Genomic DNA, 24,352 nt, shown 5'->3' with positions numbered 1-24,352 from the left:
AAAGAACCTCCTGAATGGACAGTAACCAATTTATCAAATATTGCTGGGTCTGCATTCAATATGGGTAACTGGTCGTATTGGGCTGGATTAGTAGGAGCATTTTCAATAGATCGAGAGAAGTGATTATTCCCCTCTATTCGGCACTGGTGAGGCCACATCTGGAGCATTGTGTCCAGTTTTTGCCCTCCCACTACAGAAACAAATTGGAGAGAGTCTAGGGGAGGGCAACAAAAATGATTAGGGGGCAGGGGACTTACGAGGAGAGGCTGAGGGCACGGTCACCCAGAGGGGGGGGCAAGTGGGGCAATTTACCCCAGGCCCTGCAGGGATCCCATGAGAATATAGTATTCTATAGTATTGCAACTTTTTTTTATGGAAGGGGCACCCAAAATTGTTTTGCCTCAGGCCCCCTGAATCCTCTGGGCAGTTCTGTCCACTCCACCTCCTTGACTCATTCTCCTCCCTCTGAAGCCCCACCTGTGCTCTGCTCTCACTCCCATTTGGCCACTTCCCACTCCTGCTCTTTCTCTTTGGCTGAGGCCTGCTAGTCCACCTTTTGCTTGCTCCTCTCCTCCCCGAAGGCCTCCTTCTGTCTCTCCACCCCCGCCCCTAAGGTCTGTATGCTGCCCCCACCTCTCTGCCCTTCCCCTGAGACTCACCCTGCCCAGGACTCACACCTCTCTGCCTCTCCTGAGACCCACCTTGCCCAGCACTCACACCTCTCTATCCCCTCCCCTGACCTGCCCTGTCCACCACCCACACCTCTTTGCCCCACCTATAAGACCGGCCCTGCCCACCACTTGCACCTCTCTGCCCCTCACCTGAGACCCACCCTGTCCACCTCTTTCCTCGGTCATCTCTTGTTATTCCTTGAAACATCAAGGATGGAATAAAAAGCTGAGTTTACTCCAGGGTGAGGAAAGAAAGGAGCCACCAACCCCCTGGCAAAGCTCAGTGCCCCAGAGAAAACCTGCCCCCTGCTATTGCAATCCCTGATGTGCTGGGGATAGGATGGTAAAGGAACTGTCTGAATGATCAAGGCAGGAAATGGACAACAATCTACAGGAACGTCATTGACCACAAACACACTCTCCTCATGCTCCAGCCAGAAGGGAAATGAGCAGGAATTCTTGCAGTTCAGCCAGGGACACACTTACACAATGGCACAGCAGTGTGTGTGTTGTGGAAGCTGGTCTGAGGGAACAATTGGAATTGATCACTCAGTGAGAACAGAACTGGAGTGTAGTGAGAAACCCATCTCAAGCAAGTAGTTGTGGCCGAGTGGTTAAGGTGATGGGCTAGCAATCCATTGGGGTCTCCCTGCGCTGGTTCAAGTCCTGTCAACTACAGAGGAAGTTGTGGTTCTTCAGTTTCAGCAGAGCTGGGTCTCGTCTCACTCTCAAGCTGTCTCTACACTCTTGGGTAATGTGGCTTTAAAGTGTTTCAATTAAACAGCTGTTGCATGTCCACACTATGCCCCCTTGTGTCACCAGAGCACATCCAGGCTAGATTCTTGGATGGCCACAGAAAACAGTGCGTTGTGGGTAGCTGTGCAACTGGCTGTGGGCCCTTTGGGAAGGGTTTGCAAAGCCTCACAGGCTGGTACAGCATCACATGATGCAGGTTTCTCTATCCCATTGTTCCATGGGAATCCTACTAGATTGCCTGCTGCTTTTCAACTGCAATGTGCCTGGTGGGATAGTGTGTGTGTTGGGGAAGAGTGTGTGGGCACACTGTCTCTAAGTTTAGACAGCTGCTGCAAGCAACCAGTCCTGGGGAAGGGGACAGCCCCAACATCAGCCTGTGTGTTTCCCTCACTGGCTCAGCTCAGCACAGCAGCCTCTGTGACACACACACACTGCTGCCTGCTTAGCTCTGTGTCAGGGGTGCTGGAACAAGGGGGTTAGAGGGCCATGGCCCCACCACTCTTTACTGGCTGTTAGGACAAATGATGGAGTGGGGGGAAGGGTGGAGTCTTGGGGGGAAGAGGCGTTCTGTGGGTGTGGCCTCGGGGGAGGGGTGGTGTGAATGTGGGTCCCTGGGGAAGGGGTGTCATGGGAGCACCACCGTTCAGACAACAGTGCCCCCACACACACTGTAAGGAAGCTCCCGTCGCCCCTGCTCTGTGTTCGTGGCGCGGGAGAGAGCAGCGTTCCACGGCAGTGATTTGCTCCCCAGGGCTCCGGCAGGGGGGCTCAGGCAGCTATTTAAAGGGCCCGGGGCTCTGGCCTCTGCAGGGAGCCCTGGGCCCTTTAAATCACCAGCTTGGGGAACCTGGGCCGGGCTAGCACAGCGTAACCACTCTTGCCGGTACCCCATACCGGACCGGAGCAGCTTACTTTCACCTCTGGAAGGTCCTCACCTGGATCAATAACTGGTTAAAAGCTAGGAAACAAAGGGTAGGACTAAATGGCCAGTTTTCAGGATGCAAACAGGTAACTAGTGGTGTCTGTACTGCGACTATTCAACATATTGATAAACGATCTGCTAAACAGCGAGGTGATAAAATTTGCAGATGATCCCAAACTACAGAGGATAGTTAAGTGCGAAGCAGCCTGTGAGGAGCTAAAAAGAGATTTCACAAAACTGAGTGAAAGGGCAACAAAATGGCAGATGAAATTCAATGTTGATAAATGCAAAGTGATGCACATTGGCAAACATAATCCCAACCCTACATATAAAACGATGGGATGTCAAATAGCTGTTGCCACTCAAGTGAGAGATCTTGGAGTCACTGTGGATAGTTCTCTGCAAACATCCACTCAATGTGCAGCGGCCAGCAAAAAGCAAACAGAATGTTGGGAATCATTGAGAAAGGGATAGAAAATAAGAGAGAAAATCTTATTGCCGCTGTATAAATCCATGGTACGCCCACATCTTGAATGCTGCATGCAGATATGGTCACCTCATCTCAGAAAAGATGTATTGGAATTGGAAAAGGTTCAGAAACGGGTATGGAGTGTTTGCCATATGGGAAGAGAATAATAAGACTGGGACATTTTGGCTTGGAGAAAAGATGACTAAGGAGGGATATGATAAAGGTCTATAAAATCATGGCTGGTGTGGAGAAAGTAAATAAGGAAGTATTACTTATTCCTTCTCATAACACAAGAACGAGGGGTCACCAAATGAAATTAATGGGCAGCACGTTTAAAACAAACAAAAGGAAGTATTTTTTCACACAATGCACAGTCAACCTGCGGAACTCCTTGCCGGAGGATGTTGTGAAGGTCAAGACTATAACAGGGCTCAAAAAAAGAGCTAAATCGATTCATGGAGGACATGCTCTGAGCCAGGATGGGCAGGGAAGGTGTCCCTAGTCTCTGTTTGCTGGGAGCGGGTGACAGGGGATAGATCACTTGATGATTACCTGTTCTGTTCATTCCCTCTGAGGCACCTGGCTTTGGCCGCTATGGGAAGAGAGGACACTGGACAAAATGGACCCAGTTTGACCCAGTCTGGCTGCTCTTAAGTCCCTATGCTCCTTTCATACAGATGCCTGGGATTCTGCCTCACAATGTGTCCCTGATGTCTCAGCCAAAATGCCCAGGCTGGCAAACACTCTGGGCTCCTGAAGCCTCTGCCCCCCACCTAGTGCCTATGGCTCATCCCTGCCCCTTGCTGCTGCTCCTTGCTGTAGAAGGTGAAAGGAGCGGAGGCAGCGCAGGAGCCTTCTGGGGACGCAGATCTGAGGCTTTGGGAGAGACACATTGTCTGAGACATCAGAGCGCTGTAAACCATGCAGCCACCCCCTCAATCAGGGGCCTGTTCCAGTCCTGAGTCTGGGCTACCATGATCCCTCCCGCAGAGCAGTGTGCCCACAGATTACAGCCTGAAAATAGGCATGTGACACTAATTCCTGTTCTCCCTGACAGGGTCTGACCTAGACCAAGTGGTACCCCAGGCAAGACATGTCTTCGGTGCCCCCCCATATGTTAAAATTTTAAGTATCTTATTTTTCATTGCATTTGTAGCTCAGTTCATGATTTCAATGCACAATTTCGATGCATGATTTTCTCTGTCATATAAGATGCTAAATTTGCAGGCTAGGTTCTGTAAACCTGGATTTATTCATGCCATATATAAGCAAATAAAACAAACGCATTTTCTGTAAGCATATAGAAACTTTTTAATTTTAACCGTAACTGAAATGTACTAACATCTAGAAATGGAACTGTCACCAGCACAGGGCTGGCCAGGATTAAATAGTGTTACAGTAGGAGACAGCGTTAGGATGTTAACCCCAGGCCTTTAGTTGAAAGGTGGCTTCTCTCACCTTTCCCCCATGAACTGAAGCGCAGCATTAAAGAGATCCAAAGATTGGCCAATGGCATTTTCAAGTGCTAAAATAGCAAGCGATGTCGCTCTCTCATTGGCCATCAGTGACTGAAGATGTGGTTTAATGAGCCAAAAAAAAACCTAGCAGCTGCTGAAGTAGTTCAGTTGGGAGAGTGCTAGACTAGCAGGCTATTCTATCCAGCTTTGTGCACAGGTGGGATGTTTTCTGAAAGGTGCAGCAGTTCCTTTAACTGCCACAAGTCCCTCATTTCAGGCTATGCAGCAGGAAAAGACAGCATGGGCTTCTGCACCGAGTTGGCCCACCTGACCTTTCATTCTTCTCTTGCTCTTTGTCAGCAAGGAGAAGAAGAAGAAGCTCTCCCTCAAGCTGGAGTCACACGGGCAAGGTAAGGACGACTTCCTGAGTGCCGGCTCCAGTCCTCTGCTCTGCCAGCTGACCTATTGAAGGGCTGCCACCACTTTCTCTAGGTTTGTCCATCGGTCTGTGGCAGGGTGAGCAACAGCTAAGCAGATGGAGTTTCTGTAGTGTAGTGGTTATCACATTTGTCTAACATGTAAAAGGTCCCTGGTTCAAAGCCAGGCAGAAACAAGCTGGCTTCCTTTTCCCAGATCCCCTTGCTGTTCAGGAAGGTGCTCCTCCTTCTCCTATTGGCCTGTCCCTGGGATAACTCCAACCCCTGCATGACAGAAGGTGCTGACAGCAGTGGAGAAAGCACCTTGGTGTCAGGCTGGAGAACCTAGAGGAGTTAGGCATGTTACCTTTCAGAGGCTTGTAGCTTGGCTTCCTCTGCTCTTGGAGATTGGCTGGTGGATGCCGGCTCTTCCTGCTGGCCTCCTTTGCGTGATTTGCCAAAGGAGGAAGTGAGGCAGGAACGGGGCAAAAGAGGAAAGTCAAGCTGAGAAAGGCAGGGCAGAAACTAAGCACATCATTGTGGCTAAGTGGGGTTAGTAAAACACCATCATTCATTCTGCAAAGCATGGGGAGGTGTGGTTGGCTGCTGGGAGGCAGAATCCTGTGCCTGCCTCTTGGCTTCCCAGGGATGGCTACTTGCAGCCCAGGAGAAGAAGGGGGGTTCTGGGTCAAAGGAAAACAAGCAAAGCTGAGTCCAAGTGGAGAATGGCTGCTCCTTTATGGCCAACCTGGGGGCATGACTGATGGTTTTAGAGGTGGAGGCTGGGCTGGCTGTGAGCAACTGGGATCCAGGAAACCACCGCCTGCCCTTCTGAGGGCCAAACCAATGGAGGTGCGGTTGGCTGTTGGGAGATAGACCCCTGTGGCTGCCTGTTGGCATCCCAGGGATGGATCCTTACAGCCCAGGAGAAGCGGGGTTCTGGGTGGAAGGAAAAGAAGCAATGGTGAGGCTGAGTAGGCTCCTTTCTGGCCAAGATGGTGGGCTGTGGTGAGTCTGGGAGTTGCCTGTAAGCCATAAGTGGACTTGGTGCAGTAAAAACTGCTGCTCCATTCTGGCTGACCTGGGGGCACGATGGACGACTTAGGAGTGGGGGCAGGGCCCTGGCTGTGAGCAAATGGGATCCAGGAAGCCCAGCCTGCCCCTCCAGGGGCCGAGTCTTCATCTTCTCTCCTGCCATGGGGAGCCCAGCCTCAAGCCTGCCCAGCATGTGCTGTAGCTCGAGCATTAAGCCTTCCTGTGTGGCCTGTGCTGGAGCTGACCCTGGACCCCTGTGGGGCACTGTTGGGGGAAATCCTGACTGCAAATACTTCTAGGGGAGGCAGCCACTGTGGTTCGCCCTTCCTGCTCCCTGCGCTGCTGCACCCTAAAATCCCTGTCAGCCGGCAAAACGGGCAAGGAGCCTGGAGAGAGGAGGCAAAGGGGGGCCTGAGCCCCCTCAGGCACTGCCCCGCCTCAGGCAGCCCACAGAGACCTGATGCCTCCCCAAGCAATGCACGGAGATGTGCCAGCAGCGCTAAGGCAGCTCCCTGCCCACTCTGCCCCCTCCCTTCATGCTGCACTGCTCCTGGAAGCAGCTGGCATATCCCTGCTACCCTGAGTGAAAACTCCATAGCTGACCCGCCCCCAGATCCCACTGCCTAGAAGCCATTGCAGGAGGGGAGTGTGTGCCTGTCACTTTGGGAGCTGTGATGCCCGAGGCAAGCACCCCCTCCGACCACCTCCTCCACCCTTACCCCTGCCCCAGCACAAAGGCTCTCTGTGTCTTGAACAAGCACTGTCAAGGATTGGCCAAGAACTTCTGCTCTGTTTATGTGAAAGAGACACCAAAAAAGGGAGCCCAGCGGACAAGTTTAATTCATAAGCACAAAGTGGCCAGCCAAGCCAGGATCTCTCAGTTACTCAGAAGGCTCTTCAGCCAGCTCTTCCCAAAGACCAGTCTCTGGAGGCTTTTGTGACATGATGTACCTCAAGATAGCCCCTGTAGCTCACATATTCATCATTCATATATGGCTGTGATATGTCATACAAACCATTCCATGTAAGTTATCACATGAAAAGTCATGATCTGCTGAAATCAGTTAGTCTGTCCAAATATGTATAGCATGAGGGTGTATGAAGTTATGCATTTTGCTCTATGGTTGTTACTGAAATATGCTATAATTTTGCTAGTGACCCCTGCCAAGGAGGGAGTTCAACAACCATGAATCAGCAGAGGAATTGTAACTAAGGGATTTCCAATTCAATGACAGATGCCCAAACACAACCCTGTGGGGACTGCTCAAGTCTATGACTCAGTTGCACAAGCCCACACCAGGAGGATTCCCCAACCTAGTGACTCAGCAGAGCCCACCCGGACATGTCTGGGCAAGTGTCTTCTAGACACTTGAACTAAGGATATAAAATAAGAGACTGTGGCATCATGTTTTTGCCTTTGTCCTCCCCCACCTATGTTGGAAGCAGCAGGAATCCTGAGAAAATGAAGGGAGGAATTCTATGTATTAAGGAGGGTAACATCCAGTGGGGTGAGAAAAATGCTTGACCTAACTACTGCTTAGTGTAATAAGGTGTAAAGTTTAGATTTTGCTGTGGTCATACAGTGCTTAGTGCTCTGCGTTGTGGCCCCAAGAGCCATGGATGCAAGTTGAGTTACGATGACCTTTTCCTTGTCTCCACATTTCTTAGGTGCCTCCTTCCAACACTTGTCAGAAAAAACGACCGGTTTCTTTTGGAAGCATTTGCATTGCAAGGCAGAGGCAGTCTTCTCTGTTTCCTCAGAAGATTGACCAAAAGATGGGAAGAGTGGACACATTTGGCAAGGCACCACTGGGTGCTGCATCCCTAACTCCACTTTACCTGGCAGGTGAGTCAGCCAGCTTAGCCACGGTGCCACTCTCTGGGACTTTTCTCCCAACTGCTCCATTTTTCATCAGTGACTATCAAAAGGAAGGTGACATGACATCTGCGTGTGGACATCCCCAGTGAATCACAAGGACGTGTGGCGCAGGCTCTCATGTTGCAGCTATTGCAGTCAAAGCAACCACCATGCTAATGCCAGTCACAGCAGCCTTTTCATCAACTCCAGGCATGTGATTTGATTCTTTCCAATGCTTCTCTACAAAGAAGCCTTTTCCTTAGCAAGCAATGACTTGGATACCAAGGGAGGTCTCTTCTGTTTCCTAGGAAGACACAGGAAAATGTGAGCAGAGGAGACAAAAGCCATACACCAAGGCATCACTGGGAATTGAACCCAAGATCTCCTGTTTACTAGACAGGTGCTTTAACCAGCTAAGCCATGGTGCCTGCCTCAAGAAAATGTTTGCAACTGTTCCCTTTGATGGTCCAGGACAACACCTGCAAATTCTAAAGTACAGATGTTCCACATTTCCCTCAGGACCTGCAGACCTTGAGGTGTTTGGCTCTCCGTGCACAGAAAGCCACAGCTGAGATGACAGAGGGCTTCTAACATGTGTTTCTCCCACCAGCCACTGTGATCATATAGCGGTTAGTGATCTGTGTTTCAGTTAAAGCAACCTTGGCTCAGTTCTCAGTTATGGTAACCTTTCCACCAGCTCTAAACTTCTCATTTGCCATTTTCCAAGTGTGGGGAAGTGTCTGCCCCCAACCAAGCAGGAGAACGATTAAGGCAGCCTTGCAGAGGCTGCACATAACCCGGCCTATCAGGAAAGGGCTTATTGGGAGAGCCAATCAGGAGAACGCTTGCTGGAGCAGCCCATATATAAAGGGCTGCTCAGCACAGCAAGAGTCAGTCACTGCTTGGAGTTTGAGAAGGGAGGTTTGGCTGGGCAAGGGCAAGGGCAAGGGCAAGGGCAAGGGCAAGGGCAAGGGCAAGGGCAAGGGCAGGCACCATGATCAGAGTAGTGCTGGGTGGGTAAGGGGAGCATGAGTGACCTTCTGGCTGAGTACTGCCAGACTGAGGCCCTGATACAAAGGCAGAGGAAGGTGCTGGGGCTGTGGGGAAGTGGTCCAGGGAAACAGATGCAGGGTTGGAGGTTCACCACTTTTGCCTCCGTAGCCACTGACACAGGTGGCTGACACAGGTGGATATACCCTGGACTGCAGCCGGCCACTGAGGCAAGTGTCTGGGTAGAGAACAGCTGCCCCCGGGAAGAGGGGAGAGAACTGAGTGGGGCACAGCCAGAGGGCTGTGTCCATAAGAGGACACTGAAGTCCTGAGAGCGACATGGGTCCTAATGATAGAACAGATGTAGCCAGATGCCACTAGATGATGGTGCACTGGTGAACCAGAACTGATTCTCAGGATGGCCAGCAAGAGGCGCCACAGTGGTGAGACCAAGACTTAGCCGCAAGGAAGGCTCTCTCTGTCTTGAACAAGCACTTAGAAGGATTCTGCTGACAGGTCTTTTCTTTTTCTGAAAAGAGATACAAAAAGGGAGCCAACAAACACACTAGGTTCAGCAAGAAGAACTGGCAGGCCAAGCCAGGCTCTCCTGGTTAGTAGGAAAGCTCTTCAGCCAGCTCTTCCCAAAGATCACTGTCTAGAGGCCTTTTAACAGCCACTGCAGATGTTGACCACAAAACAGACAAAGAGATGCCAAATAGAGTTCTCCACTGCCTGCAGCCATCACGCTACCAGGAGTTCTGTGCATACAGAGGCCCCTGCTGGTGGGAAAAGGCTTTGGTATAAGCAAAGAAACAGTGAAAGTATATGGCAATAAAGATTGTTTTCTGTGTGTCTAAAGGCAGGTATTGGTCGCTGGGAAGGGACGTGGAAGGATGACATATCTTATACTGACATGTGACAACTTTTCATAAACTCAAGGTTTGATCTGTGGGAAGAACGTCTCCCTACAGAAGAAACAAACACAACAGGAACAGAGATTCTTTGTTCAATCTGCAACTCTGAATAAGACACAATTCTTTAGTTCTTAGCTCCAACACCTGGCAATTTGCTGACCAGGCCTATCTTAGCAAGCAAGGCTTTCTGTTTACCCCAGCTTTCTCTTAGCTTATCACTATTTGGTAGGCCTCTAATCCTTGACCATACTCTGGACTTTGAGTCTGGAAAAGAGCTGGCACAATCCATGCACCAGGTTGCTATATAAACAGCAAATAGATTTTTAATCTTTCACATGAAGTAATGGCAAAGCTCTTGGTTCAGGCCTGTAGCAGTGATGGAATGAACTGCAGGTTCACATCAAGTCTCTGGAGTCCATCCACAGATGGGATGGGTCATTCAGTCCTTTGTATAGAGTTTCAGTTTGTAGCAAAGTCCGTCCAGAGGTATGAAGCAGGACTGAAGACAAGATGGAGACGAGGCATCAGCCTTTTATAGTCTCTTGCCATGTTGTCTTTGCTTTCTTTGTCCCAAGGACACTCTATCCAGCATGTGGCATAGAAAAACCTTTGAGTTCTGTCCACAGGCAGGTCCCTGCATACCTTGCTGAGTCACAAGGTGTACCTGCCTTCTCTCAACGGGTCGATTGTATAGCTGATGGTCCGTAGTGGGCCATCAAGCAGGCTAGGCAGAACTGACACCAACTTGTCTAAAGTGTTCCCCAGAAGCAGAGCACGAGTTTGAAATATGGACAGCATAGAACCAATATTCATAACGTCGACTACAAAAATGATATACATCTAGAGATAGCATCATTATAATTAGCCAATCAGAACCTCTCCATAGACCCCTTACAAAACAACCTTTCTAAAAAATTGACTGCAAATATAGAACAGTGGTCGCAACGGTGATCTATACAGTTACAGATTATGTCAATAACGTCACAGGAGGTGACATGGCATCAGTGAGACTGATATTGGAATACTGCCTCCAGTTTTGGTTTCCTCGGTTGAAAAAGATGTTGTGAAATTGGAGCTGGGGCAGCAAAGAGCCACCAAATGTTCTGAGGGCTGGAGAAAAATGCCTTCTAGTGAGCTATTGAAAGAGCTCAGTCTGTTTAGCTTATCAAAAGAAGATTGAAAGGTGACTTCACTGAAGTGTTGAAGTGCCTTAATGGAGAGAAAAGATTGGGTGTTAGAGGGCTTTTTAATTGAGCAGAGAAAGGCATAACAAGACCCAAAGGCTGGAAGGTGAAAAGAGACAAATTCATATTACAACTAAGGCACAAATATTCAACAGTGAGGATGATTCACTACAGGAACAAGCTACCAAGGAAACCGGTGGATTCACCATGTCCTGATGTCGTTTAATGAAGACTAGATGCCTTTCTGGAATGTGTTTGCCCCAAAAGTAGCTCTTGTGTCATACAGGAGGCCTGTGATATGCAGGGGGTCAGATTAGATGCTCTAATGGTCTCTTCTGGCCAGAAAGTCGACTAATTTCTGGAAAACTGAGTATAGCATTGGGAGCAGCATCTGATGTTTTCCTGTCTAGCCGGCTTGCTTCCTAGAACGAACACTCCTTGAGTGGGGTGATCCACAGGGAGTACCTCAAACCTCCAAAGTGCCTGGCCTGGGGCAGGACATTAGCACAGCAAGGGAGGGGTGTGGCAGTGACATCACAAAGGCCTTTAACAGGACCTCAGACTATTGGTCAAAGGAGATGGGGACGTAGTGACCTCACAGAGAGATGATGACATCAGCCAGGCAGGAGAAGGGCGAGGGGCCAGGGAAACCTCAGAGACCCCTGTGGCTTTGCTTCAGCAAGTCTCCTTCTCCAGGTCTCTCTTTCAGGACTGAGAGAGAATTTGGGTTCACGGACGTGAGCGCCAGGAGGAACCTCTTTCGAGTTTTCTCCTTTCCTTGTAGTGATTTTACTAGAAAACAGCCGTCCCTGTTTAGAAGGTAAGAGCCTTCTGGAGGTTTGAAACCTGTTCAGTCTGATCCATCTGGTGACAGCTGAATTCTAGGCATTGAAAACACGAGCTTAAGGAGGCAGAATTTTATTCCACACCTGGGATTTTGTCCCTTAGAATCACTGGGGACATTAGGGTTTGTCCTTTTTGTTTCACCTTTTCCTCCATCCCTCCCTCCTTTCTCTTCGTCTCTTGCTTCTTTTGTCCTTTCTCCTGTTCCCCTCCCAACACCAGGATGTGTGTGTGTGTGTGTGTTTGTGTGTGTGTGTGTGTTGTGGGGGAGTGCTCTGCAGCTCTCACTGTGGGCGGTCCATCCAAAACTGTGGGGCTGAAATAGTGCTTGGACAGTGATCTCCACAGGTGACCTAGGCCATCCTTTGTACTCTCTGCTGAGAACCCTCAGCCTCCCGTCCTCAGTCTCTACCCTGATTGGCTGAGCAGGGGGTTATTGACAGGGAGGAAACTCAGGTCCTTGTTGTTCTTTTTTAAGACCAAGGAAATAAGTCAGAACCAGTTCTATGTTTGACAAATTTTGATGCTTCTCTGCATTAATGGTCTCTGAGCAGTTGATGATTCTCTCTAACATTGCAGTTCTCAAATACTTGCTGAATAATTCTGTCACTGTTGTTGGTCTGGAGCTCATGTGAGAGCACTTTAAGGTCATTCAATGGATGAAATTCAAGTTCTGATGGTTAGTTTGAAAATTAGGGCTCTTGGGTCCTATTCCCAACCCTGCCACTGCCTGCCTGTGTGACCTAAGACAAGTCAATTCTCCTTTCTCAGCCTTAGCTTCTCCCTCTTTCAAGTAGAAATAATAATGATCCACTCCTACCTACTTCACGGTGGGTGGAGGATGGGGATTCATTGGAGAGTATCACTATAAGTAGTGCATAATATGAGGTGTCCTATCACGTTTACTCAGAGCAGATTATGATATAATAGAATAGCTGAAATAGTCTATTTGATTTGTATGTTTTTATTTTGAAATTGTTAAGAGCAGCAACGACTTAGCTCAGACTGAAGCTATTTATCTAATGTTTGAGATCCAAGTGTCTCCTCTTTGTGTGCAAGGAGACAATTTAACACACTGTGTCAAACAGGAGATGCTTTTGTTTTGCAACAAAATATTTTTGCAAAGAACTTTTATCCCACTTGTTAGGATTTCGAGAAACAAACTGGTTTAGTCTGAATGGGATTTTCTGACAGAAACAGTTTGAATGACATTTCCCCACCATCTTGATTCCTGGGCTCTATCCCTGCCTCTGGGGGGTTTGTTGTCCATTAGAACAGGAGTCGGAACTGGTGGCTTTTCTTTCTGGCTCTGCCACCGCTTTGCTTTGTATGCCCTTGGGTAGGTCATTTCCCTTCTCTGGACCTCAGGCTCCTCTCATCTGTCCAATGGGAACAGGGACAGTTCTTGAACTCTGGGCAGTTGTGAGCTTGAGTGAGATAAAGGGTATTAAAGCCATCTGTGAAGGAGAAAAGGGAACTTCTCAGTGAGTGGGGATCCTCTCTGTATGGCCCCAATGGGGAAGGGAAGAGATGGTGTGGGGGAGAAGAGGGGCAGAAGGGGTCAAATGGGGCTAAACCAGAAATGAGGAGATTTTCTTCCTGTTAAAATATCCTGGAGTCTCATCGCTGAAAAGTCACATCTTTAGTTAGGTTTGAACCAGCAGCCTTTCAATTGCCAGGCAAAGGTGTAAACCACAGAGACTGATAACTGCCTGCTTCCCTGTTTTGCCTCAGAAGCACCTGCAGTGGTGCTACTAGTTAGTGCAGAAGGGATTATAGCTGGGGTTATAAGTTCAAGCCTTACCTTAAATACTGGTTTCTATTACCCCTGTAGCTTCCCCAACTTGTTTTGCCCAATTCACATGGAAAGTACCCTACTAGGAAAAGGAGAATAAATTCTGAAATGTGGAAGTGGGTGCTCAGCTTGGAAATATCCACCCTCTGCTGCCATGAATTCCAGTAGATTGTTCACTGTCAGAGAAAATTGATCTATTAGCTGCCAGGAAAGGTGTCTGGGCACCATATCTCTCTGCGTCTTCCAGTGCACCCCTGGCTCGGTCACGGCTGTAGATTCTATATGCATTGAGTCTAGCTGTTTTCTAAACCTTCCTAGCACAGCTGGTAGTGTCTCAATTTCATAATCTGAAGGTTTTGAGTTCAAGCTTCTCAGAAGACAATGGTTTTTGCTCCCCGCTTCAAATTTTCTAAAGGAAATCAGAGAAAAGAAACTACAGGACAGTGTTTTCTAGGCACCCTCGCACCCATCTAACACACACACACACAGACTCCTCTAAGGCATTAACTTTTCCTTCTCTATGGAGTTTGTATTCTCCATAGAGCAAAATATATCAAACATGCAAGTCTAAGCCTAATACAATAGGAAACTCAATACTGATAAAATCTCACCCTCAGAGATCTTCCAATAAGCTTCTTTTGCAGACTAGGCTTATTTCTAGTCTGGGCCCAATCTTTTCACCTGGCATAATCCTTGTTCCAGCTCAGGTGGTAGCTAGGGGATTTCTTATGACTGCAGCCTCCTTTCTTCTGTTCTACCCACTTATATAACTTTGGTACAAGGCAGGAATCTTTTGTCTGTCTCCTGGGGGAAAGCCTCAGGTTTAAGAAGGATTCCTGTACCAAGTGACATGCTCACATGTCCTGTGAGACCCCAAGCCTTCATTCTTCCTGGCCTGATTCACAGATGGTGCAGGACAGAGCCATCTACAGTCAATTGTCCTGGTTAATGGGAGCCATCAAGAGTCCAAACCACTATTAATGGCCCACACTATGCATCATTACAACAGGACCTCAGAGTTATATTTCATATTTCTAGTTTCACATACAAGAATGATCAGTTCATACAAATACGATGAACACACACAGTAGATTATAAACTTTGTAATGCTACCTTACATGCATAAAGCATATTCCAGTTACATTATATTCACACTCATTAGCATATTTTAATAAAATCATACGGAGTGCCCAACATCATAGCAGGGAAAGGGTTTTACTGCAGCACCTGGGAGCAGTTGAGTTTCATGTTCAGGCTGTGGTATGAGTTTCTCCAGGTTTCTCGTAAGCACACAGGGCCCTTAGCAGGTGCTCTCGATACAGGAATGGCCCAGACGCGATAAAGTGATAGGAATTGCATTTTCCTTTTTAATTTTTGTATTTCCAATGACATTTCTGTTTGTGATTTCGTTTTGCTTTGTATAACTGTGTTTTCTCCTGGATTTGCTATTTAACTAAAAAAAGAATAAGGCCTCAGGGCGCCGGATGGAGGAGTAGGCTGGGGCTAGGACTGCTAAAAGAGCAAAAGCATCAGGTTTTCTGTATTGTTTCCTGCCCTCATTTTCTGACTAGATTTTTTTCTGCATGAAATTTGCTCAGTTGGTAGAGCATCAGGCTTTTAATCTGAGGGTCCAGGGTTCAAGTCCCTGGGCAGGTAGAAGGACAATCCCTCAAGATTTTCAGAAGGCATCTCTTGAGGACTCTCTTTGACTTCAGTTTTTCCTTTTCAGAACTTGGCCCTTCCTAGGAAGGGCCCTTTACTGCTTGGGACTGAAGGTGCTACTTCCTCACCTGTCCACTGGCATTGCAGTCTGGAGGAAGAAAAGTGTCTGGGCCTGCAACAAAGTGCTGTGTGCTGATTTTTTGAGCAAATGTAGGGCTGGCCAGAAAGGCATGTTCCCACTGGGTATTCCCTGACAGAAAAAAATGTCCCCACAGAGTCTTTCATGCCAGAAGTCACACAGGCTTAGCTGGTCCCATGGTGTAAGGGCTGGTGTTCAGAACTGTGAATCCTGAAATCAAAGCTCAAGCCCCAGTAGAACTTTGGGGTCTTTTCATTGCCAGCTAATTATCCTGGGATTTCCAAAGCTTCATCTTGCTCTTTCCAATGACATGGCATCCTATCTCTTGCCTGCTAGTTGTTGTGACTCGCACAAGAGGGCATGTTTGATCCGGAAGCGAGGCCCTCCCTTAGGCTCAGTCTGAATAGAGGTCAATGTAGCACTGCATGAGACAGGTCAATTTTATTTTGCTTTGTATAACTGTGTTTTCTCCTGGATCTGATATTTAACTAAAAAAAGAAGAATGTCTGTGGGCCCCACATGGAGAAGCAAGATGGGCCTAGGGCTGCTAAAGAAGCAAGACTAGCAAATTTTCTGCCTCTTTTTCTTGACTAGTTTCTCTTCTGCATCAAACTTGCCCATTTTTCTATGAGCCTGGCTAGCTCAATTGGTAGAGCGTCAGACTTTTAATCTGTGGATCCAGGGTTCAAGTCCCTGGTCAGGTGAAGAGGGAATATTTCCCCATATGATACTCCTCCAACAACTGAAAAAGGCGTCTCTTCAGGATGTTATTTCACAACAGTCATTTTTCCTCCAGGACTTGGTCTTTCCTAGAAAGGGCCACATACTGCCTAGGACGGAAGGGGCAACTTCCTCACATGCCCACTGGCCTCTCAGTCTGGATTAAGAAAGGCCTCTAGGAATGCAGCAAACTGTTACATGCCAACTTGGTGAGCAAATGCAGGGCTGCGCCCGCAGGGTCATCCACACCAGAACTCAGCAGAGATCTGGGGTTTCCCTATTGGTCCCATGGTGTAAGAGCAGCCCTCAGGACTTTGAATCCTGCAATCTGAGTTGAAGTCTCAGTGGCATCTGAGGACAATTCCTGTGCGACCTAATCCTGCTGGGTCTTCCAAGGCTCTGTCTTGCTCTCTCAAATGATATGAAAGCCTGCCTTTTGCCCGCTAGCTGTTGTGACTTGAGCACAAGAGGGGATGTTTGATCCAGAAGGCTGGCCGTGCTTGGAGTCCTGTAGGTAGGGATGGGAGCTTCATTTCCTCTGAGTCCTGAAGCTGGGCTGCAGCCTGGCCTAGGAGGCAGCCCTATTGGTTGACCAACTGGCCCAAAGTCACTTGGGCGGTGTTGGTGTTCCCCAGGAATGCTGAAAGGCCTAAGGGAGGGAGGCTTAATACTCCTCCCTATCAGTCAGGGTGGAAGAGGAGGGCTGCAAGAGTGGGCAGGTTGATGAACTGGGCCTTCTAGCGTTCGGTTGGGGACATGGTGGGGAACACAAATTGGGAGAAGCAGTTGCTGGCCTGTGAAGAATGGCTCAGCCGGTGGTGTAAGTGGACCTTGTATTTACCTACAAAGCTGTGATGCTCAAGACCTATCTTCTGGCTACAGGGAATTTCCTCAGCCATGTATTTCCCCCTGCTCCACAAGTGCTGCTGAGGCTGAATATAATGACCTTCCACTTCTTGTGGGGCAATAGGATGTCCCTACCTAGACAGGAGACATGTGGCTTTTCTGCCATATTAGAAGAGAGGTTGGGCCTGGTGGGCTTTGAAGTCTTTTATGGCTTTACTTTTTGGTTTTTACATTTTCAGTGGGTGACTCCCAAGCAAGAGTTGACTCACCTGGTCTTTCTTTCTTCTCCTGCTCTTTCTCAGCAAGGGGAAGAAAAAGAAGCTCTCCTTCAAGCTGGAGTCAGAAGGACAACATAAGGATGACTTCCTGAGTGCTGGCTCCAGTCCGTTGCCCTACCAGCTGACCCATTGAAGGGCTGCCATCACTTTCTCCAGGTTCGCCCATCGGTGTGTTCAGAATGGAGAGGGGTAACTAGTGGTGTTGCCCAACGGTGAGTCCTAGGACCAATCCTGTTCAACTTAGTCATAAATGATCTGGAGAAAGGGGTAAACAGTGAGGTGGCAAAGTTTGCAGATGATACTAAACTGCTCAAGATAGTTAAGACCAACGCAGACTGTGAAGAACTTCAAAAAGAGCTCACAGAACTAAGTGAATGGGCAACAAAATGGCAAGTGAAATTTAATGTGTATAAATATCAAGTAATGAACATTGGATAAAATAACCCCAACTATACATACAATATGATGGGGGCTAATTTAGTTACGGCTAATCAGGAAAGATATCTTGGAGTCATCAAGGATAGTTCTCTGAAGATGACCATATAGTGTTCAGCAGCAGTCAAAAAAGCAAACAGGATGTTAGGAATCATTAAAAAAGGGATAGAGAATAAGACAGAGAATATATTATTGCCCTTATATAAATCCATGGTACACCCACATCTTGAATACTGCATATAGATGTGGTCTCCTCATTTCAAAAAAGATATACTGGCACTAGAAAAGGTTCAGAGAAGGGCAACTAAAATGATTAGGGTTTGGAATGGGTCCCATATGAGGAGAGATTAAAGAGACTAGGACTTTTCATTTTGGAAAAGAAGAGACTAAGGGGGGATATGATAAAGGTATACAAAATCATGAATGAGGTGGAGAAAGTGAATACGAAAAAATTATTTACTTGTTCCCATAATATAAGAACTAGGGGTCACTAAATGAAATTAATGCACAGCAGGTTTTAAACAAATAAAAGGAAGTTCTTCTTCACACAGTGCACAGTCAACATGTTGAACTCCTTGCCTGAGGAGGTTGTGAAGGCTAGGACTATAACAGGGTTTAAAAGAGAACTAGATAAATTAATGGAGGTTAAGTCCATGAATGGCTATTAGCCAGGATGGGTAAGGAATGGTATCCTTAGCCTCTGTTTGTCAGAGGATGGAGATGGATGGCAGGATAGAGATCACTTGATCATTGCTTGTTAGGTTCACGCCCTCTGGGGCACCTGGCATTGGCCACTGTTGGCAGACAGGACACTGGGCTGGATGGACCTTTGGTCTGACCCAGTATAGCCATTCTTATACTCTTATGAAGGGAGGGGCAGGGTCCTCTGACAGAGTTTCTGTAGTGTAGTGGTTATTACGTTTGCCTAACACGCAAAAGGTCCCTGGTTCAAAACCAGGCAGAAACAAAATTGCTTACTTTCCCTGGCTGTCTAGCAAAGCTCTTACTGCTGCCACTGGCATGTACCTGTGATAAACCCAACCCCTGCAGGACAGAGGGTGGGGAAATGGGCTGAGAAAGAGCCTTGACATCAGCAGAGGAAAGCTAGAGGATCTGGGCCAGTCACCTTCTGGAGCCTTATGGCTTGGTCTCCTCTGCCCTGGGAGCGTGGCCTATGGCGGCCGGCTCTTCCTGCTGGCCTCCTCTGTGTGACTTGCTAAAGGAGGAAGTGAGGCAGGAATAGGACAAAAGAGGAAAGTCGAGCCAAGGAAGGCAGACCAGAAGCTAAGTCTCTAAGTGGGGTTAGTAGAGCACCACGGTTCATTCTGCAAAGCCTGGGGAGGTGCGGTTGGCTGCTGGGAGGTAGAATCCTGTGCCTGCCTCTTGGCTTCCCAGGGATGGCTACTTGCAATCCATTAGAAGAAGGATGGTTCTTGGTGAAAGGAAGACAAGCAAAGCTCTGGGAGGAAATTTGGGTGCGGGGTGTGGGCTTTCTGGTTGGGGTGCAGGAGGGGTGGTGCTTACTCTGGGCACTGCAGCTCCCAAAGTGACGGGTACACACAACCCTGCGAAAGCAGCTCCCAGGTCAGCGGGGACAGTGAGTGTCCATGTGCCGCTGCCTGCAGGTGCGGCCCCCAGAGCTCCCATTGGCTGCAGTTCCTGGCCAATGGGAGCTGTGGAGTTGGTTCTCGGGGCACAGGCAGCACATGGAGACACTCCCCCCACCCCAGAGGATGCTGGGACATGCCAGACACTTCTGGGAGCGGCACGGAGGGACAGAGGCAGAGTGGGCAGGGAGCCACCTTAGTGCTGCTGGCACATCTCTGCACACCCATGGGGGGGGGGAGCAGAGGGCCTCCATGTGCTGCCTGGGGTAGGGGCAGAGCACAGAGCTGCCTCCCCTCCCAGGTCTCTTACAGGAGTGGGTGGGTGGGGTCTTTTGGCCTGCAAGGTGCAGCAGGTCAGACTAGATGGTCACAGTGGTCCCTTCTAACCTTAAATGCTCTGAGTCTAAAAGGGAGAGGGAAGTAAAGGAAAAAAAACCCAAACATTGTAATACCAGGGTGACTCCACCTGCTCACAGTATAGTCCTGCCCCTTTCTTCCTCCCCTGAGTGTTTAATGACCTGAAGGACATTGATTCTCTCATTCCATTGATAAACTGATACAATGTGATGGAAATTAAACTAGTTTCCAGCTGAGAAAATAGCACCTCAGTGTGGTAGCTGGGAATTGAACCCAGGTCAACTGCTCGGAAGGCAGCTATGCTCACCACTATACCACCAACACATCTGGTGAAATTACTCCTTATGCTTGCCCAATGAGGCTAGGCCAGAATTGAGGCATTTTCCTGCCTGTTAAAATGTACTGGATTCTCTTCACAAAAAAGCCAAGCACTTCTATCTTCACCTGGGTTTGAACCATCAGCCTTTCAATTAGCCACCAACTTTGTTAATCACTGACAGAGGTAACTGCCTACTTCCCAAGCTTATCTATGAAGCACTTACAGGGATACAACTGGCTGGTGAGGGAGGCGCACTGCTGGGGTTATGAGTTCAGGCCTCACCCAATGCACCGGTTTTCATTAGCCATGGAGCTTCCCCCATTGCTTTGTCTCATTCACATGGAAAGTGCCATAGGAGGGTGATGAGAGTAAATTCTGAACTCTGAAATGCGGTGGTGGCCCATAGATTGGGATAAGGGGTTTGAAGAGAAAAAGCTCTAAGAGTATAAAACCAGACAGTCCCCAGGAGCAGGTACGGTACAACTCCTCAACAAGGAGTCATGGGGGGGCGGGTTTCACTCCCTCTGTGAAATGTCCTGAGAGGTATTTGAAGATGAAGATAACGCCATGGCTAACAGGTGACTGACACGTCCTGGGTTCAAGAAAGGAAGGGACTTGGGTTAACAGTCTGAAAATTTGCGTTACCGTCACTGTCTGACCCCCCTTCAGCTCAGAGCAAGTTTGTATGTTGCTGGGTGGAACACACAGATTCCTGCAGAGCAGGGGCAGCTGTTTCCATGGCAGAGACCCTGACACTTAGAGACTTTCTATACTTGCTGTTTTGAAGCAATTCAATAAAATAACAGTGGAGCTACAATGTCCGGTCCAATATTTCAGCCCCCTGGTGCAAAAACGCTATTTTAGAATCTACACAGGAGGCTTCCAGTGCTAGGACACCTGACCAGAGAGCTCAGTGGGGTATAACAGCTGCTGACTCTGAGGGTCCTGGGCTAAATCCACTTGCAGGTGAAAGTGTTTTGATTTATTTGATTGATAACGAGCACCAGCTACCAGGGGATAAGCCCTGCGAGTCGCTGCCACTGGGAAAGGGCAGGGGGAGAGGGAGCAAGAGAAGAAAGGCAGAGACATTGGAGACGAGGAATTGGGGGGAGAAGAAAGAGAGAACAGAGAGACAATAAATGATTGAAGCAGAACCGGTGTCCCAACTCGATCTTGCTCATCACAGGTGTTCAGAGAGACAGGTAGTTGCAGGTTTTCCAGTGTCAAGTCTGAACTTTGATTCTAACAATGTGAGTTCAAATATCAAGGGGATCTCCACAGACCTGATCTCTTCGCCCTTTCCCTTTTAGTATTTTTATTTTGACGTATTTGGCTTCTCTTTCCCCACCTGTATTGCAATTTGGGGATTATTTTTATTTTGCCTCCCTTTTGTTCATATCATTATAATTGTAACTGCAAAGGAATCTGCAGGAGCAAAAACTGACTCAATACTTTATTTCCCCATCATGCCAGAACATCATACAAACAGCTCACACAGCTGGAATCATAACACAGAAGGCCAGGGGATGGGAGATGCAGGTTTCCAAGTGTTCTTTCTCAGATGAAAACATTCCAGCCCCTTGTGTGCCTCCATTCTGTATGACCTGCTGGACTTTGACACACTTATTGTCTCATTCTATGGATGTGATTGTAACACAATGTGACTGAAATTAAATCACTTCCAGACGAGGAGACAGAAGACAAAAAGCCATTATTGCACTGGCTGGGACTCAAACCCAGATCAACTGCTTGACCAACATCTATGCACAACACTATACCACCAATGCATCTAATATGAGTAGCTTTCCTGCAGGCTCTGTGTGCTGGCAAAGGGGGTGATATATGACCATGGAATTAATGAGCAGGGTGGATGGGCTGGAAGCTGCCTGACAGCAGGGAGCAGAGTTCGGATCCCAGAGTGACTGAAAGGGGGCAAAGGTGAAAACAGAGCTCATTGGGAGCTGGTCCCACCCCAGGAGAGGGGAACTGAAACTCAACTTCACTCATAGAAAAATCTTCCCTGAGAAGGAAGGGGACAGCTTGTTTTAAAGACAAGGTTTATGTTTGTTCCTGCTACATATGGAGGGGCTGGGTAGTGCTGATTCCAGCCCCCCCCCCCAGACTCTGGGAGGATAAGGAACAAATTCAGGCTGCCAGTTACCTGCAGGAGCGAGATGATTTTTTGACAGTGAGGGATGCCTCGTCCTAAAGGCCTTTGTCTGCCCCCTTCTAGTGACTGTTTGGTACCGGAATGCAGCCACCACTCCTGGGTCTCTGCTGGGGAAATAATGTTTCTGTGCAAAACACCAAAGCTTTTAACAGAAAGGAAGAAAAGGAGATGGCAACACAATGGGACTAGCACATGGAATGAAACACAAGATGCTTCTCCCACGTGCATTGACTTTTAACCTTGGTTGCGGTGTTGTTGTCTCCATGCTGGTCCCAGGGGTCCTCTGGGGGGCGCCTGACATTGGTCATTTTCAGAAGACTGGACAGTGGGCTAGATGAACTGGTCTGACTCAGTATGGCTGTTCTTATGTTCTAACTGCTGTTTAGGAAACAGACGACCTTTCAGGCTACACAAAACTGAAGCAGGGTGCTGGATTTGCTCCAAAGCTTGTCTCTTTCACCAACAGAGGCTGGTTCTCTACAAGCTCTTACCCTCACTCGCCTTGTCTCTCTTGCCCTCTGAAAAGTGTTTTCTCTCCACTCTCTTTGCAGAGAAGTTAAGTTTCCCTTTGGGCAACTATCAGGCAGAAGCAATTGTATTGACCGTGACACTAGAATTGAAGATTTAATATTATAAACAAATGAGTCTAAACCTGAGGTTCTGGTTTCCACATTGGTTTTTTAACTCAGTTCCCAATTCTCTTCTAGAAAGGCTTCCAGGCTGCCTGCCCAGCCCAGCAAAAGTGGCCAGGAGAAAGTCCACAATCCTGCTCTTTCAGGTAGTGGAAGGCTGCTATCAAATCCCCCCTCACTCAGTCAGTCTCCAGTCTGTGGCAGTGCATAGGATTCTTCCGTCCTAAGTGCAGGACTCTGCACTTCTCCTTGTTGAACTTCCTCAGATTTCTTTTGGCCCAATCCTCCAATTTGTCTAGGTCACTCTGGACCCAAACCCTGTCCTCCAGCGCTTGGATTCTTTACATGCTTTCACAGAGCGAAGTGCACATGTTCCATGATTTCATAGGGCAGATTTTTGTGCTATCGGGAGCTTTCCCTGTGCGAATTTGACAGGTGGAACAACATAGAGACACATTGTGACCTTTCTCAGGGTACTGAGGGCTGTGAGTCTCCTTGTTGCCACCTGCCACAAGGAAGAGGGAGTTTTGCATTTGGCAGCTGGATGTTAGTGACCAAACTCACCAGCCTGCTGGAACTCAAGGACCCTCCTCTGAGCTACAGCAGCCACCCTAATCCCTGAGTTCCTTCAGTGTGTCCACCTCTGGGGTCCAGCCCGGATCACCAGATACTTGGTGAAATCCCAGATCCTCTCTTCCTGAAGTATCCCAAGATACAGTAGCAATGGTCCACAGTAAAACTAGTATCTCACGCAGCACTTGAGTACAGTTATCGAACAAGCAAAAAAATTATTTAACGGATAGAGATTTAAACAAACAAATGTGAGTGATGGAAACCAACTGTTATCAACTAAACAAAGGCAGAAAATGATAGAGAAAGGCCAGCACAAAAAACAGGGAGAGGAACAATAAGATACTAAAAGGACAATGGTTGGAACTCTCCATTTCTCTCAGTCTTTGGATTGATGGGTACTAGAGCTGTAGCAACAGTTGAGGAACCAGGGTAAATTAAATCAAATTAACTTTTCAAGATTAGCCATCATTTCCTGTATGACTAACAAAAACAAGACAACTTTCAGTTTTCCAAAATAATTCAGATTATCACATAGTCTCTTACTCTTTAAACAATAACTTCACCTATAATTTCATTTTAATTGGTAACAATAACATATTCAAAGATCACAAATTGTTGTCATATGTTAGTTTTCTTTTAATCCCTATTGCCAACAACTGAACGCTGGTTCTTATTGTGGTTTGTCCCAATGTAGGACCCAACCACTTCTGTGAGTTCATATATCTCTGGATCTTCTGCCATACGTGTTGGTAGAAGGGGTCTTCTATGTCGGAATGTTTGCATCATGGAGAAAAATACCTCTCTTTTCACACTTTCTAATCTTTCAAAGTAGGAGGAGGTAGAGAAGTAATGTAAATGCATAAAGCACAAGAGAAACCTCTCTGGTCTACACTAAAGACATTTATCGGGATAACTATATTGCTTAGGGGTGTGAAAAATCCACACAGCTGAGCAACGTAGTTACACAGCCCTAATCCCCTGTGTAGATAGTGCTACATGAGCGGGAGAGCTTCTCCTGCCAACAAAGCCACCGCTGCTTGCGGGGGCTGCACTAATCAAGTCCGATGGGAGAAATCTCTCCCATTGGCTTAGAGCATCTGTAATAGCAGTGCTACAGCAGCACAGCTACATTGGTGCAGCTGTGCCAACATCAGCTTAATTGTGTAGCCACAGCGTCAGCCACAAAACCATAGTATCAGGACTCAACATGCGAGTATCCGGAAGTCTGAAATTGGAGGCTGACAAATTCATCGCCTCATTTGTTACCGTCATTTCTACAGCCTGAAAGTCCTTGTTACCCAGCC

The 24,352-nt window shown here is 47.9% G+C and overlaps 5 non-coding genes across 5 annotated transcripts; 3 read left to right on the top strand and 2 right to left on the bottom strand.

The window, feature by feature from the left end:
* The first annotated feature begins 1,267 nt into the window (after nt 1-1,267).
* Nucleotides 1,268-1,349, top strand: TRNAA-AGC (transfer RNA alanine (anticodon AGC)). Its single transcript has one exon. It is a non-coding gene; the product is annotated as a tRNA-Ala (tRNA).
* A 6,589-nt stretch (nt 1,350-7,938) lies between these two features.
* Nucleotides 7,939-8,012, bottom strand: TRNAT-AGU (transfer RNA threonine (anticodon AGU)). Its single transcript has one exon. It is a non-coding gene; the product is annotated as a tRNA-Thr (tRNA).
* A 7,730-nt stretch (nt 8,013-15,742) lies between these two features.
* On the top strand, nt 15,743-15,815 carry TRNAK-UUU (transfer RNA lysine (anticodon UUU)). The gene has a single exon. It is a non-coding gene; the product is annotated as a tRNA-Lys (tRNA).
* Nucleotides 15,816-18,284: 2,469 nt separating this feature from the next.
* On the top strand, nt 18,285-18,357 carry TRNAV-AAC (transfer RNA valine (anticodon AAC)). Its single transcript has one exon. It is a non-coding gene; the product is annotated as a tRNA-Val (tRNA).
* Nucleotides 18,358-19,606: 1,249 nt separating this feature from the next.
* TRNAG-UCC (transfer RNA glycine (anticodon UCC)) lies at nt 19,607-19,678 on the bottom strand. Its single transcript has one exon. It is a non-coding gene; the product is annotated as a tRNA-Gly (tRNA).
* Nucleotides 19,679-24,352: the final 4,674 nt, after the last annotated feature.

Source organism: Gopherus flavomarginatus, chromosome 11 (assembly GCF_025201925.1).
Source record: "Gopherus flavomarginatus isolate rGopFla2 chromosome 11, rGopFla2.mat.asm, whole genome shotgun sequence".
Taxonomy (NCBI): Eukaryota; Metazoa; Chordata; order Testudines; family Testudinidae; genus Gopherus; species Gopherus flavomarginatus.
Note: the sequence above shows the minus strand (reverse complement) of the source record. Positions and strands in the feature narration are given on the sequence as shown.